Genomic DNA, 17,215 nt, shown 5'->3' on the forward strand with positions numbered 1-17,215 from the left:
TTAATGCAACATGAGCTATTTGCTCTGCAGGGTTATTTCACTTCCACCCTGTATTGTAACTCCCAACCCCATGAATTGTAATAAAAACAGAATCAGTGTCAAAAACTTATGTTTAGGAATGAACTCGTTCACATTGTCAAGTTTATCGGACATGTCATAAGCATTTCCATGGCAACCGAAGTCGACGTTCCAAAAAGTCTTTTAAATGTTTATATTAGTGTTAGATCGAATATAGATATTACAAGTCAAAAACTCTTGTTTCCAAATGGTGGGGATAATAATATATCGATGAATGAAGGATGTACGTCTTACCTGTAGACCTACCTCAGCGATTAGGTGATGGAAATGTGCAGAGAGAACAAGAGTTACTGACAGAAGACAAAAGATTGTCTGTACATGAGTCGGAGGACAAACTGCTCACCATATTTTAGTCAAATGTCGTAAAATGAGACGTGTTTGTGAAAACTGAGTGCCCTTCGAGAAAATAATCGAATCGAAATGATTCTCTATGATGCACAATCACGGCTTGATCCACAGTTTTTTTTTTGGCAAAATATTATATGTTGAGAGTTTGATAAAGCATTTTAATCCTCAAATGACACAGCGGTCTTTAGTAAGGAAATACGATTGTTATATGATTTATCCAAAAATATTTTCATAAATTCTTGTTCTACTATTTAAAAAATCCTCTTCGTTTCCTTTCTTGATGTCACAGAAAAAGTAGTCCATGGTATTGGATGTTCCTAGGATCAAATGTCAATGAGGAAGCATTATTCTGTTCACATTAAAATAAATTTGAAGAACGCAGAGAGGAAGAAAGTAATTTTTCCAAGAAAAATTATTTATACTTAAAAAATAAACGCAAGGTCATATAACTATGGCCATAGTGGCTGTTATTGAGCTCATCAATATCAACTGAACAACATCTTCACCTTTGGACTTCAGCTACGATAAAATGTTTCTAGACTAGATGTATCGAAGGTATTGACAGGTGGAAACTACATTCTCAGTATCTTCTTCAAGCTGAAGGAACAAGTGACTCATCCCTTCCTTTCACCTCCACACGTCATTGGATATGGTAGGGAGAGAGAAACTATAATATATTCAGTATGCTTGCGGACGTGACAACTTGTGTTTCAGAAGTGGAAATATCACAAAAAGTACATTACTTCCCAAGAAGTATATTGTATTTCGAGGAATGAAAGTGGTCGTATAGATATCACCTCTTATTCTGAAAATAAAATGGCCTTAGCAATGGACGTAGCTCAGGCGACAGCACATTTGTCAGTTGTTCCAGAGTTGCTCTTTCGACGTGGATTTGGTTCCTGCTTAAACTTATTACCTGGCTGTTTTTTTTTCCAAATGCTTCTCAAACTGTAAGGAGAATATCAAATGACGAATCCTCGGCCTCATCTTGCCAAATACCATCTCGTTATCACCAATTCTCTTCACAACTAAATAATGTAGTAGATGATACAGCGGCGGTAAATAACTGGCTAAAAAATGAAATAAAGCGCATACACCCTAACTTTTCTGTCAATCCCACTTGTGAATCTCCATATTTAATATTTCTAAATTCCGAGTGAGTAACTTTGGGACTCTTTGTTACATTTATTTCGACTTTTTTTTTCTATTTGATAAGTAAGAGGTAAACCGACCTAAGTCTTATATTTCTGTAGTGCTTGGGAAAAGTGACATAAGTTAGTTTTCACAAACCTTATTTGATAATTTAATGACAACTTACACTGGTTTATGTCGATTTGATTTTTTTCTGTATGAATTATTGTAATGGGAGGAATACCTATGTATTTTTTTTCCAAGCGAACAGATGTTCCGTAAGTTGTCAATAAATTATCAAAAAAGGTTTGTGGAAACTGACTTGTGTCACTTTTCCCGAGCACTACAGATTTAATACTCTGAAACTTTAATTTCTTTATAAACATATTGTGGTCTATTGCTGTTCGTACAACTGATAGCCTTCGTGTTTTAATCTGTTAAATCATTATTAAGTATTGGCTTTGACTTGTTTATTTTTTCACACCTAAGAGGCGCAAAAATGAAAAATTAATTATAACTAATCAGTACTATTTAATATTGGAAATATTTACCTTTAATAATAATGTCATGCTATAGAATATCAATAGTGTGGGGCGCATGGAATGATGTGGCTCATTTTAATTAAAATTTTCTTCCCCAGCTCTAATGTTTAAATTATTTATTTTGCCTCTGGCGTCATAATTATTGGTAATATGATTCATGCTAACGGGAACATTTTAAGCTAATTTTATTGCCATAAGTAAAACCACGTGTAATTATTCATTTAGAGAGTTCAAAATAACGAGTTGTATTTGTTAGCATTACTTTTACAAATAAGACAATTAAAACTAATAAAACTGAGTCTAGAGGTTTTTGTCACTAAATTTTCGTCAACGTAATGTTTGTCACAGAGTTTGTCGTCACGCTAGATTCGTCATAAAATATATATTTTCCGCCCTTTAAGTTTCGATATGCCTATCAGGAGTAATTCCCAGTTCGTGCAGGAAAAATAAATGTTTTGTGAGACAATAAAGATAAAAACCGTGGAAATACTCTACTCCAACCAGGAGAAAGTCTCAGGGGAATGAGACGCAGCTGGGTAATGCTGTAAATGAATGTTGATGTCATAAGGTCACGCACGTGGGTACACGCATCTCCATTGGCTAACTCTCAAACCATAAACGATAACACTGATACACACATACTTATACTACCCTAGTTACAAAATTAGATCACGGTTAATCTCCTGGTCTTTTAATCCCTCAATACAGAAAGTAACATATGCAGGAGAGCGCATGTTTTTTAAACTGACGTTATAACGGTAATATTATCTATCTACTTCTCTCCAATAGATGACGCAATAGTAAGCACATTCCTTTCACGGTTAATCTCCTGGTTGGAGAACAGTATTTTACAGTGCTATAAAAAACATTGAAATGTTTTGCGATACTGTAAGGGTTCCGTCAGACGAGGCCACTTAGCAGTGCCACTAATGGCGCGTTAGTGGCGCTGCGAACCAGCGCGAACGTGCGTTAGTAGCGCTGCTTAATATACTAATTTTTTCTAGAGAATTTTTCATTCTTCCAGTGAACATGTACATGGAGGGAGATTTACTTTTGGCAGCTTTGCTCATACGGAGAAAGAATACTCTAGACGTAAAAATAGAAGAGTCTAGGTCTATCCATTGGTTCTGCAAAGACAGAATTTTATTTGATATTTACATTATGAATATACAAGTATAATATTTTCATATGTTTAAGGAATCATTTCAAGACCTTCTAACAGGAATTACCAATGAAATTCGAAAAGAAAAAAAAGAGAGAGAGAGAGAGAGAACACCGTGGCACAAAATAGTGGCGTGGTTGTGGAGCCGTATGAAACATACAATTTAATTCTTGGTATTGCGAAGAGAAGCGCCACTTTAATGGCCGCCATCAGCGGAAACCAGCCATTCACAGCGTCTGCAGCGCCACTATCCTGTGACTGTGGCTGCGTGTGAAGGCCCTCATTTATATCCATGATTCACAAGCAGCAGCGCTTCTAAAAATGGCCTCGTCTGAAGGGGCTCTTAAAATTAAAACCATGGAAATGTTTTGCGATACTATGAAAATAAAAACCATGGAAATGTTTTGTGATGCTATAAAAATACAAACCATGGAAATATTTCGCGAAACTATAAAAATAAAAATCATGGTAATGTTTCTCGTTATTATAAAAATAAAAACGTTTTGCGATACAATAATAATAATAATAATAATAATAATAATAATAATAATATCTAGAAATGTTTTGGGATATTATGAATATAAAATCATGTAAATGTTTTGTGATAGGCCTATTATAAAAATGAATACCACATTACGAACGAGTATTGTGTGACATACAATCCTGAGACAAAAGTATATAATGAGACCTAAAATCCTGCAACGAAAATGTAATGTGTGACAAATCTGATGTATGGTGAGTAATTTATGGCGAATGATCGGATCCCAATAAAACCCACTAAATAAGATATTTCAAATTAGTACTTACAATAAATGTTATCTTAATTTGACAACGTTGGCCATTGCAGCTATGACTTAATGACTCTTAACATACTTACAAATACAGCTAAATTAAAGTGGCGATGGAAATTGTAATAAAAAGCCCAATAGGCCTACAGAATATTACATAACATATATTTAGTACTCATCATTTAGATATTCTGAGGCTTACCCTGTTCAATTAATTTATTTCCTCATTTGCTACTTGGCAAAATCTTTCATGTATCTTATTGTTGTTCGAATCTATCTCTTATTTTCGCTGCACATATATTTGTTATACCTGATCGATAAAGTATATGAAATATTTGCTAAGAATTATGTATTACTCGTATGATCCACAATTATCGATATTAGAGGTCGGCTGTGACGGCGTTTTGCTGTCAGATAATAGCGACTTTGTCACAGTGTGATTAGATCAACAATACTGATTAGCGCGGCGAGTAACAAACACGCTGTGAGCGGAGTTATCGCAATGTGTGGGCGCGTATATTCGACCAAGCAAGTGCATTTGGCGATGTGTGGACGTTGCTTGAGTATCACAGAGTTTCCGATGTTAACCGTTTGAGTGGGACGATAGTTAATTAGATCACAGTAATCTTCTCCTTTAAATTAGTATGAACCTACTGACATGCAGTTGTCTGGAGCTGTCACGTATGGTCACGTATACGTACAGTTGTAAAAAAAAAAAGTGGCCGCACTCATGAACAGCGAATATTTTCTAAGTCCACTTCGGGTCACGGCAATGTTACACGATGCATGTGCTTGTAGAAGCAGTTCCGGAACTATAGAATTATTCCACATCTGCGTCTCGTAGACCAGCGGTATAGTGCACGCTTAATGATTCGAAGCTTGTGAGTTCGGGCCTTGTTCAAGTTTTAATTTTATTTTTAACATTCTTTAGCGATATAAATAATATTCAAATTATCATTTATATTCTGTTATCGTTCTATAGCGTTATAAATGATATTCAAGTTATCATTTATATTCTGTTATCGTTCTTTAGCGATATAAATAATATTCAAGTTATCATTAGTATTCTGTTATCGTTCTTTAACGATATAAATAATATTCACGTTATTTATGTTCTGTTATCGTTCTTCAGCGATATAAATAATGTTCAAGTTATCATTTATATTCTGTTTTTATTTTGTTGTGTCTATTGATGTTTCATAAACAATTGATTTAATATGACCCTAAACACAAAAATTAACTGGAATCATATCTGGGGAACGTGCCGGCCAAGCAACTGGACCTGCTCTCCCTATCCAACGATTCGGAAAATGCACATTTATAATTGAATAGCCGCTTAGAACAAGGTTGTAACCAGCAAGTACGAAATTCTTAAAAGATTGGGGAAAACACATTATGCTGTACGTCATACTTTTAATTTTTAGAGCAAGTTTGACAATCAGACATGTGTACTGATTTTAATACGAATACAAGCATTACATACAGTGCATCATTAACAACCATTATTCACGAAAAAGTCTACTGATGAAAAATGAGGGTTACAACCTTGTTCTGGGCGGTTATTCAATTAAAGGCGAAATGTGCGAGTGCACGGTCGTGTTGAGAGATCATGTTCCTTCGAATATTAATCGGTGTTGCTTCTCATAGATTTGCCAAATTAGCATTGCCTTAAGCTGCTCCAAATGCCTTATACATGTGTGCAAGTTCAATATTTGTATATCGATGCATTTTAATACCATGAAATTAAATAAACAGATCTTACATGCGATATTTTGTGACATACAACAACAAACTAATTTCAGCTAGTATTTCCATAGTAACAAGAACAACTGAAACATTAATGCAGCCATAATGTGAGTGATGAACTCTGTCTTTTATAGGAAGCATTTCCAAAAACTACTTTATTAAGAAGAAATGTTTATTTTCATGTCCCCTATCACATCAGACAATTAGAAATAGTTATTTTGTTACACTCTCCATATGTAAATATGTACCGGTAAAACTCTTTCTGAATTATGGCTGATATGTATGCAACTATCAAGCTTTGCTATTTCACTTACGAAATATATGAACATTTCTTTGTTTAGTGAGTTTACTAATTCCTCATGGTCTCGAAGAGCAATTTCATGACGAGACATCCTGGGCAGAATTTATTAGTGCTGTGTTCCCTGTTCTATGACAACAGGCAACAAATATTTAGACAAGATACAGATTTCGGGGAATACTGTCAAAGAACCTCCTCTTTTCCAATACATCGCGCAACGAACGATTAGAAAAAGGAAAACTCGAGCAGTTAGTTAAAACTATTATCAAACCCTACCCAACCTTGTCACTGACAGTGAGGCTAGTTCTGTTGTCAGTGATAATGGAACTATCTGTCATTAGTAGCGCTACTTGTCAGAATAATGAATCGGGAAAATCTGTGTCGCCAAGTTTTACTGTTATTAATACATTATGTTCTAAATAGAGAACAGCTATTTATTTCCTCACAATGTTGTCGGGGGTATAGCTCAGTGGTAGAGCATTCGACTGCAGATCGAGAGGTCCCCGGTTCAAACCCGGGTGCCCCCTGTACCATTTTTATATAAACGAAGAAATGTAAATGATAGGTATAACTTAATGTTATTGTTATGTATTTGTAGGTATAGCATAGGGAAATATAATACTGAATTTGTAATTCTGTTATTAAAAGAAAATTATTTGTTTGTGTTGTCTTTGTATTCCTCTTCATCCTTATAATCATCATTATTGTTATATAAATATGCACATTCAAGATTAATTGAAAATTAGACCCGTTCCGATACGAAATTACTTAATATTTTTATGTCTTACGAATAGTCCGGCCATATTTATGTCGGTCTTTCCCTTCTTCTTCTTCGTCTTCTTCTTCTTCTTCTTCTTCTTCTTCACCACCTCCTTCTCCTCTTCTTCCGTGTTCTTTTTCTAGTTTTATAAATTTAACTCTTAAATTGACAAAGTATCCTATAGGATACAACAGGTTAATAGATAGACAGATGGATTTATTGCGTAATATTATACATACAGATGTTATATTATCGTAATTTTCTCTAAAATCCAATTCACGATTCTTCTGACCGTACGTGCTTTGTACTTAAAACAAGTCCTACTTTGTAGGTTTCACCCCCCTCACTCCCTCACTATGATTATATTGAACCACTCTCTAAAAGAACACACATATTAAAATGAAAACGGCACAACAAAACACATTATATAATACATTCTAAACTAAAACAGACATAAAAGTGTGTAATTGGGTCGATACCATTATCCTTTTTCAGTTCGTACCACAAACTTCAACAGCTGAAGTTCTAATCTGTCTCGCCTTCAAGAGGAACAATCCAGTCTTTTGTTCGTATTCTCTATTCCCCATGAGGTTAAGACATGCAAGCGAACTCCTATTCTGACTTAGCATCGAGAGTGGTAGAATAGGCTATTTCGTTGGTGTTCGTGCAAAATGTTTTATGTCAAAATTACCAACTTTTCAGGAAAGGGAAAAAAACTGAATATTTTTGTTAGCTTCAGATCAATTACTTTGAAACTTAAAATATTGTCATAAAAACACATCTTTTAAAAAGTGTAAATCATTTTGTAACTGGTAACTGCTTCATATTTCTATTTTTGTGAACTTATGACAATTTGCATTTAATTTATGTACTGATTTTCACTTATGATATTTTGCAAACGAAAATAGTTGGTAATAAATTACTTTATTGAACTTTCTACCTATCTCTAAAATGAAATAATAACTATTATCAATGATAAAATGAAATTATTAGGTAAATATGATTAAAAGGAGGGGAAGAATGAGTTATGATTTACAGGTTTTTCTTTTTCCAAATGTTTCTGAAGCCATTAAGATTCCTCTTTCTTCTGGTGAGCCTGGTATTCCTCAGATGAAACAGTGCCTAGATTGTATTTAATGCATAATTGAACTGATCTTTTCAGGTTGATAAATACCAATGTTCAACTTGTACATCAATCTGCAAAACACTAACCAACTTGTTTTTTATTTATTTCTCTTAAAGCAGAAATTTTGAAATTCACTGAAACGTTTTGCCTTATTTCCCGACATAAGTTCAAGATGAAGCTTAGAATATATAGATCTAAAATAATGTGATTTCATCTCAGGCAAACACTGAAAAAATTCCTCCAAAGGCATTGATTTTGGATCGACTGGAGCTTTCATTTTTCTACTCTTTCCATTGAAGCATGCTGAAGAATCATTCATGGTGTCATCAGCCTCATCAGTTCGTTGATCTGGACCAGAAAACAGTCTAGAAGCTGCTAACATGTTTTCCATCCACGATCCAACACTTCGTTCTTCCAGCCTCAAAGTGTTAAGGACCGGAATGTGTTTTAATACAAGTATGTTCTCTCTCTTTTTGTAGATCATACAGCCAATGACGTTTTTCTTCTCTGACTAACCTTTTTGATGTCTTCAATAGTAGTGACATAAGCTTTTCTTGCACATCAGTCACCCAACAATTTTGAAATGCTGCTGTTCGATCTGTTTCAGTAATTGTTGAACAAGCTAATGAATTAGTTCGCACTGCAGTCCATTTACATGAATAACGTGGCTTTAGTAGATTTCTTCAACTAATCTACAATATATTTGCCATCTACTATCTTTAAACCTTAGTATTTTCCCCCTCTTATTCTTCTCATTTTGTTTACATTTAATTCTCAGCTCTCTGGATTTGACAACTCTTTCCTGCTCCTCTTCCTCTTAGTCTCTGTTTCTTCCAGTATTCCTTCAGGTTGGTTCTCTTCCATATCAGTTCCAATGTTTCCTTGTACTTCAGATGCCTGCACTTCTGTTTGTAGTTCCTCTCTTCGGTTAGATTTCCTTTTCTTCTTGTTTTTTTCTATGTTTTTGTTCATTGATTTATCGCTTGAAGAATCACGTGGAGCATTTTGCGGTTCATAATCATCTGAAGATTCTAGTAAGTGTTGAAATACTGTACTCTACTCCTCATCACTTAGACATTCATGATACTGATATTTTTTGTCAGTTCTATTTTCTATTCTTTGTGGTTAGTTTTCTATTTCAAAATTAACTGAATGTAAATATTGGATTATTGACCTCTCTTCATCACTTAAAATATATTGGGATAGAGCCCTTAGATTATTTCTTCCTGGTATTGTTTGTAGCTGGCTTTCTTCTATACCAGATTTTTTAACGTTCTCAATGCCTCAGCCTCCAACAAGAGCTCATCACTAACATTATCAATTTATTAACATATGGTTGCAATAGGGAACGAGTCCACACCTGTGGAGTAACGGTTAACGCGTCTAGCAGCGAAACCAGGTGGCCCGGGTTCGGTTCCCGGTTGGGGCAAGTTACCCGGTTGAGGTTTTTTCCGGGGTTTTCCCTCAACACAATATGACCAAATGCTGGGTAACTTTCGGTGTTGGACCCCGGACTCATTTCATCGGCATTATCACCTTCATCTCATTCAGACGCTAAATAATCTAGGATGTTGATAAAGCGTCGTAAAATAACCTACTAACATAAAAAAATAGGGAACGAATTAATGGCAAGATGCACATAACTTAATGAAGAAATTCATTCGCAATTAAAGAATACACTAAGTTATACGTATAAACTCAACCTATTGTAAAATAATAATAACACATAACCATTTATTGCCAGTCAGTTATAATTAAAGAAAATATATTTCACTCGTCAAAATATTTGAGAAATCGTTGCTAGCACATGATGAGATAATGAGTTCAACATGAGACAATTTGCAGGAACTAGTATTAGTAGTATTTATTTAACCTGATAGAGATAAGGCCGTCAGGCCTTCTCTGCCCCTCTACCAGGGAATTACAACTGTAATATGAAGAATAAAATTTCTACTGAACAGAAAAAGAACATATGATGTTTTGTAAATGCTGAATTACTCGAGTCCTATTGGTCAGAAACTTGTGATATTTTGCAATTACATGCGGGCACAAAAATAATGCATATTATCTAGAGAAGAAAAAAAAATTCAATTTTTTGACATATGACGTTTTGCACGAACACCAACGATATGCTATAATTTTAATAGAACAATAGAAAAAAATTGGTAGGAAAATTAAAATTTCACAATATTATAATATTGTACAACATATAAAATATGGACATTGCGATAGTTGTTTTCTTTACGGTCCGACAAGTTTTAATAAACTAGTGTGAGAAATGAAGCTTTGCCAAATTAAGGGTTAATTCTAGGGTTGTATCGTCTCCTTTTAATACAACATCTTGTTAGGATAATTCTATATGGATCGTTCCATTTGACATGACCACTAAAATTTTGAAATTTTAAGAATACTGACAAGTAATAACACTACCCGACATGAAATTTACCTCCGTGAAGATAATACATGTTTTTAGTCCATTTTAACGCGTATATTCTGAAAATAATGCTTAAAATGTCGTATCACGTCACAATTTTTAGATATTTTAGATATCCTACATCGAAAACTACTTCTCGTGCGACGTGGTAACACGCGTCATGTTGACTACCCCTGTCCTATACGATTACTAACATACTTACAAAATGTAAAGATGAAAATGTGTTATTTGTTATACCATCAGTTATCAGGATACCGGTAATAAATCTGTCTTTTCTTCTAGAAGTAGGCATCACAAAGAGATAAATCCAGGTAGAGATCGGTCTGGTATTTCTAATGGGGTTGTAAAGTAATATTATTTCCTGCATAAAACGTGTTGTAACTTATGTTATTCGCATTTCTGCTTACTAAAAACAGAACCGGAAATTTGTAGGTAAATAAAAATATTTGAAAAAATAGCTTATCTTATTCCTTTCAGGACAATACATTATGTTAGTCTGAGATTGAATATACTACCTGGGTGGTGATGTCGCCTACCAGTTTAAAATACGCGTACTCCACCTGTGAAACGAATCGTCAGTATCATTGTGGATGTGTTGACAGCAGTGTAGTATATTGTGAAGTTTCTTTTTCACCTAGTGTATTTTTTAGAAGTAATTGAATGTTTTAGTGGTGCAATGCAAAGCGCTAGTTCACATCGGAAGTGCAGAAATAATCCGGACAATTTTTGTTACGTTTGTGGTCGGTTTACTTCCAAAAATCAAAGGAAAAAAATAATAACATTATTAAACTAAACGTCGGGTGTAAAATTGGTGACCAGGAAAAAAAATAGTCACTTCATCAACGTTATATAACTTGTGCGACAAATCTTAGATTGTGGTTACATGGCAAACTCAAAGCATTCCCATTTGCTGTACACTTGGTCAAATGAAAGTGGCCCGTCTCTTGAGCAACGAAAATGTTCTAAGTCTCTTGGGGTGAGCGCGCATTGAACCTCAGTGCGCCGCTTTTGGTAACTCCATAACACAAGGCACTGATTTGAGTTACCTCCATAGCATGTTAGGAATCTCCGTAGTGAATTTTTTGTTTTGCTCCTTTTTGGTGTAATATAGCCTAATCAAATAATTTTGCTTATGTTAATTCATGTTACTTACAGATAATTACAAAATTGGTGAAAAATTGTAGTTATAATTCCAGGAAATCAGGATATATTTTGTCATAAGAATTATAGTTTTTCTTCTTCTTTACAATTACTACGTTTAGGCCCTGATGATCACGGATTTAGATTAGTATAATAATCATATTCCCTACAGCACAACTTGCAAATTAATTATTGCCAATTATTTAACCGTCAACATATTTACTCTGTTGTGAATTGAACGGTAGATTTTACAGCTAGAAATTGAGAGAAACTCAAGTTCGATTTCCAGCAGGGAAGTAGCTACAGCAATGGTACTGGGTGTGTGTACTTACTTTTGTTGAATACGCTACGTTACCTTGCTAAAAACTGCGGTCTTCTGTATTGCCGATCTAATGGCCAGAAAGTTTTGCTATTTTTCAACGGATAATATTTGTTCATAATCCTCACGAGTGAGGACGAATTGGGTAAAAAGGTCATCCCTTGAAGACAGACGATAATGTGAAAAATAGCTTATTAATTAGAAGATACACGTATGCAAGGGACGAAAGCGTATACTGTAATATTTTAGAGTTGAAAATATCAATAATGCATATGAATGAAATGAAAACGATGTGAAGAATAAATTGTATTATTTTTATTAACATTCTACAGAGTGTCCTGAAATTCGCACACACGGGCTACATCGTGTGAATCCTGGATGAAAATTGAGACGAAAATGTTAGTCATAAAAAATGTACGAAGAATATTTAATTGCAAAATTTGACAACATTACACAACTTAGAATGTCTTAGGAGTCTACTGTAATATAATATATAGGTATAGTGTTTCTCATTGCAACTAACAAGCAATAAAGTGACAAGAAATGGATAAAGAGTCATTTATTACTAAGTTATGAGGGAACATAATGCAACTGCAACATATAAGTCCCGTCCGTAGCCGGGTTGTTAGAATTTCTGCCTTGCACTGTGGCGAACAGTGTTCGATCCTCATCTGAGTTATGAAGAAATTTGTGACTGACAGAGCGGGAATGAGGGATTTTTCTCGAGGTTCTTCTGTTTCAACACACCATTTTCGTCACCATTCCATCAATACCCCACAATCACTTTGCGAAGTCCCAAGTCAGGCGTCCGGAACAAATAAAAAATTTCTGAAAGTTGTACAAATTGTGGTTAATAAAGACTATTATAATGTAACACAAAAGTAATTCGTATATTACGGAAAGGCCATTAAAATAAATATATATATATATATATATATATATATATATATATATATATATATATATATAAACTGGGAGGTGGTTGAACAGCTTTAGAGCAGCGTACTAATTGCTTGAGCAAAGATCACAAGAGTAACGTTTATCTGCAAGTTACAATGTTACCATATTTTGAAATTAAAAATTCTTCTGACTAAATTTTGCCACTAACACTTTCGTACAGCCACTGGCGAAGCACAGGCGGTAGCGCGTCTGCCTGCTAATTCGGAGCTACGATCAAGCGCGAGTTAGATTTCCGGTTGGATTGATTAACTGGCTGGATTTCTTCCGAAGTTTTGTCCAGCAGAATGGGAATATCAGCCAATCTGTGGCAAATCCTGGGCCTCATTTCACCAAAACTCATCTCGCTATCAGTAATACAAAAAAACCTAGTAATCATTACTAGAGAAAAACATTTTCGTGTCTATTTTTATCCAGGATTCACATTATGTAGTCAATGCGGGCGAATTTTTAGACATTCTGTATATTTTAATTAAAAGAAATTCCATACATTTATCATAATATAGGAACATAATACAAGCTCTGAACAAATTGCTAATGGGACTGTAATTCATTAACATTTTAATGTAATGAATTAAAACAAGTTGTCAGTAATTTTCGTCGGTGAATAAATATATTATTGGGAACATCGTAATCCTTAGCTATTTCGCGTTTCGTTTCATTACTACATTTGAATCAAGGAATACAGAAACAGCACATGTCACTATTTGTGGTGAAATGAGTTCGAGTTTCATGGACTGTTGATATAAGGGCTATCATTCCATGCAGAAACCACATATTTCAGTATAGCCGTCTCACATTTGGAGACCTGTGAAATCCTGGCAGCGCGCAGAAACAACTCATGTCAAATACATATGCCGACACATTGGTTCCGATTCCAGACGGGAGACATCTACGACATAAGGATGCAAAAATTGATCCCACTGAATGACAAATATCTCAATTCTGGTGGTGAATACGTTGAAAAATAACTCAACAATTGCTATATGTTTCAACAAAACTTTCCATGAAATGTTGTTCTCTTTCTGTAAACGGCAGCAGGGGAAACTTATTTTTTACGGCCTTCGTAATTGCACTCGAGTGCCCAAAATTTGTGTAAGCACTTCTTTTGACATTATTAAAATTATGGAAGAAAAAAGATTAATTTTTTATCTGCCACCATGAGAATGTTTGCTTGTACGAGTAAGTACAAAGGAGAATACCATATTTACCTTCTTCATTGGCATATCCAGACAAAATTGTGCGAGTTCAAAGAGAGAAGCTTGACGATATACGCAAACTAATGCGTTAAATACCTCATGAATATCAAGAATTTTACAATAATATTCTTCAGTGCCCGATTGTGGAAAAATAAGTTCATTTATATGCTGAACTTATGTATTAAGTACACAATAGGCCTATGAATATATTATATATCATTAGATTCCAATAAATTTGGTATAAAACGACACATCTATTAGACTTCTGTCTGAAGAAGCCAGTACTATAACCAATGATGTGATCTACCACCAGTAATAACGTTTTTTGTGTCTACTGAAAAATTTAGTTTTCATGACATGTGCTGTTTCTACAATCCCCGGTGCATTTATTAAAATTATTTCCGTAATGGTAAGAATTGTATTTCAGTTCCATCTCTCCTATATTTTCAATGTGTTACTTCGCTCAGAGAACCTCTCATTTGTATTATACAGTCCCGTACTACTTTACTTTCAATGAATATTTATGTGTTAAGGAGCTTGCTAATTTTCTGCAAGTTCCGAAGCTTCTAAAAGTAAAATAATGGAGGCCGGCTGTGGATCAATATTGGGTGATCGACTGCAAACAAGTACTACTATGTCTTCAAACTCAACGGATCCACTATGAGTACGAACAGTTTTCTATATTGTTATTTAAATACATTATTGAAATGATAATAGTTTGTCTTCTGATCAATGCCCTGATTTCTGATGCGCAGATCAGTACCGGAACTGCCATGATTTTATAAAACTTTGTTATTGCTTCTGTTCTTACTTTTCTAACAAGAAACCTTTTTATTGTTCTGTCATACGTTGAAATGTAATCAACTTATTTTCAATATCTTGTGATTATATAAGAGACATGAAATATGAAAAGCCTGAAATCCCATAAGGGCAACGGCTTCCTAAAGGAGTGTAGCTGAAAGTCTACTATACTTGGGGAGCCAGTCCAAGAGAGCTTACACTATACTTACAAACTAAACATATAAACAAACTATATAAGCTAAACACGAAAAACTATACAGACTAAACACATAAATTATACAAACTAAACACCCACTATACAAACTATACAAACTGAACACACAAATTATAGTATGAACACACAATTAACCACACTAAACACAACAAATTTTACAATTATACAGTCTTAACTCACACACAAAAACCTACACAAATTGAACACACAAATTATAGTCTTAACACAGAAGAGCTATACAAACTGCACACATAAATTATACTTTCTAAGCACACAAATTATCTAATATAAACACATAAAAACCATACAATTAAACACAAAAATTATACTAACTAAATAATGAAGTATACCAACTAAACACGAACTCAAACTATCCAAAGTATCACACACAAAAAGAACTAAGTATAGACAATGTAAAACTATACACAGTTTACATAGTGTTCGTAATTTCTTCCAGTCTTTTCCATGTCTGCCTTTTCCTCGCTGTTCTCGTCCACTGCGCTCCAGTCTCTCTCCGGAAAGCGTCAGACCACCTTTTCCTTGGACGCCTTCTGCTTCTTTTCTCAATGCGTGGGTCCCACATGGTCGAGGCATACGTCCACTTGCTGCAGTCCATCTTACTCACGTGTCTGCCCCATAAGAGACATACTACAGCCTAAATAATTATATTGGTTTACTTTCCTATAGCTAACTCGTTTTCTTTTCACGGTTTTTTATCCTTAATGATACTGTTCTTCTATTTGACATTTTATAAGTTATAATTCTCCATTAATTAATTTAGTTTATTTAGTTGTATGTGTAACAATAGTCTGTATGCACCATAGCCTAATTATTGACTACTATTATAATAATAATGATTAATAATAATGTTAATCATCATATTTTTATGTGTACTAGTAAAAGGAAAAGTCAGAAATTTAGAAAAAGATGGGAAACCTATGTTAATAAGCTGGAACATAATTTGCAGGAAAACCAAGAATATTCTTATGAACTTATTAAAATTACTATATATCCAGGAAAAAGTTAAACTACAATGAAATCCAATGACAGAAAGTGAAAGACTGAGCATTTTTTCAGAGATTTATGTACACAGCACCACGAAGAAAATGAAGGTAATGTTGCCGAATATCATTTTATGATATTATAAAATATTAAAACTTTGCAAAGAAGCCGAAACAAGGTAAAATTTCTCAGATTTAAAAATTTCACGAAAATTACTACAATTCAAAATATCCACTCCTTATGTCATTTTGTGCTAGGTTAATTTCAACGTTCGGCTCGACATAGGCTATATAAATGTGAGCAATTTCTTTCAGAAATGAAAGACGTTAAATGTAAAACGTCTTCCCGATTGAAGGACCAAATTATGGTAATGAAAGAAGTTAACACTAATCTTATAATAGTGGACGATTTTGCAGAAGTATTAAATCGTTTTAATAATGAAAAGTCTCCTAGCATTGATAATATTATATAAATTTGAAGCAATAAAACACGCAACATTAGTTACATTACACTGACTTCTCAACTTTATAAATATGCAGTATGCATCGATTTTGTAGAAATATGGCGTTTAGAGGTAAGATGTGTATGGTAATGAATTGCAGGTACACTGTGTAGTTGCTGCTGGAGTCCGTACATTGGCTTTGTGACAACAGCTAAAAGTGTTCTGTCGTTACAAGTAACTGAATCTGCATGATCTTTAGCATATTAGAGAAGATTGCTGGGATAATGTGGAGGCTAGAGGGGTCGTCGTATGTTGACATTCGGACGAAATTTCATCGGCAATTCCATAAAGCTGGACCCACAAACAAAACACTTCACACGCTGGTGATCAAGTTTAAGCGTACTCGGACAGTCACAACGGAGCCCGTAAGAGAACGTCCATCATCCTCTGAAGCGCCATCAGATTGTCCATCGAACTTAGTCCAAAATGAGTGCGACGTTTGCTTTGAGAATGGAACAGGGTGGCTACCGACTCCCTCCAGCGGTTAATTTTTCATTCCGATTCCCTCCGAAGCAGTAATTGTAAATATACCGATTCCCTCCGCGCCAAAAAGGAGCTGCTGGAATTAAATACTCCGATTCCCTCCCGTAAAGTTAAGCTGGCTGTGTGGGAGGGTGGGTGTCATGATCTATCTATTTTTGGTTACATATCGTTGCTGACATGCATCC

The 17,215-nt window shown here is 34.6% G+C and overlaps 1 non-coding gene across 1 annotated transcript; it reads left to right on the plus strand.

The window, feature by feature from the left end:
• The first annotated feature begins 6,548 nt into the window (after positions 1–6,548).
• Positions 6,549–6,620, plus strand: TRNAC-GCA (transfer RNA cysteine (anticodon GCA)). Its single transcript has one exon. It is a non-coding gene; the product is annotated as a tRNA-Cys (tRNA).
• Positions 6,621–17,215: the final 10,595 nt, after the last annotated feature.

This window comes from Periplaneta americana, chromosome 16, assembly GCF_040183065.1.
Source record: "Periplaneta americana isolate PAMFEO1 chromosome 16, P.americana_PAMFEO1_priV1, whole genome shotgun sequence".
Taxonomy (NCBI): domain Eukaryota; kingdom Metazoa; phylum Arthropoda; class Insecta; order Blattodea; family Blattidae; genus Periplaneta; species Periplaneta americana.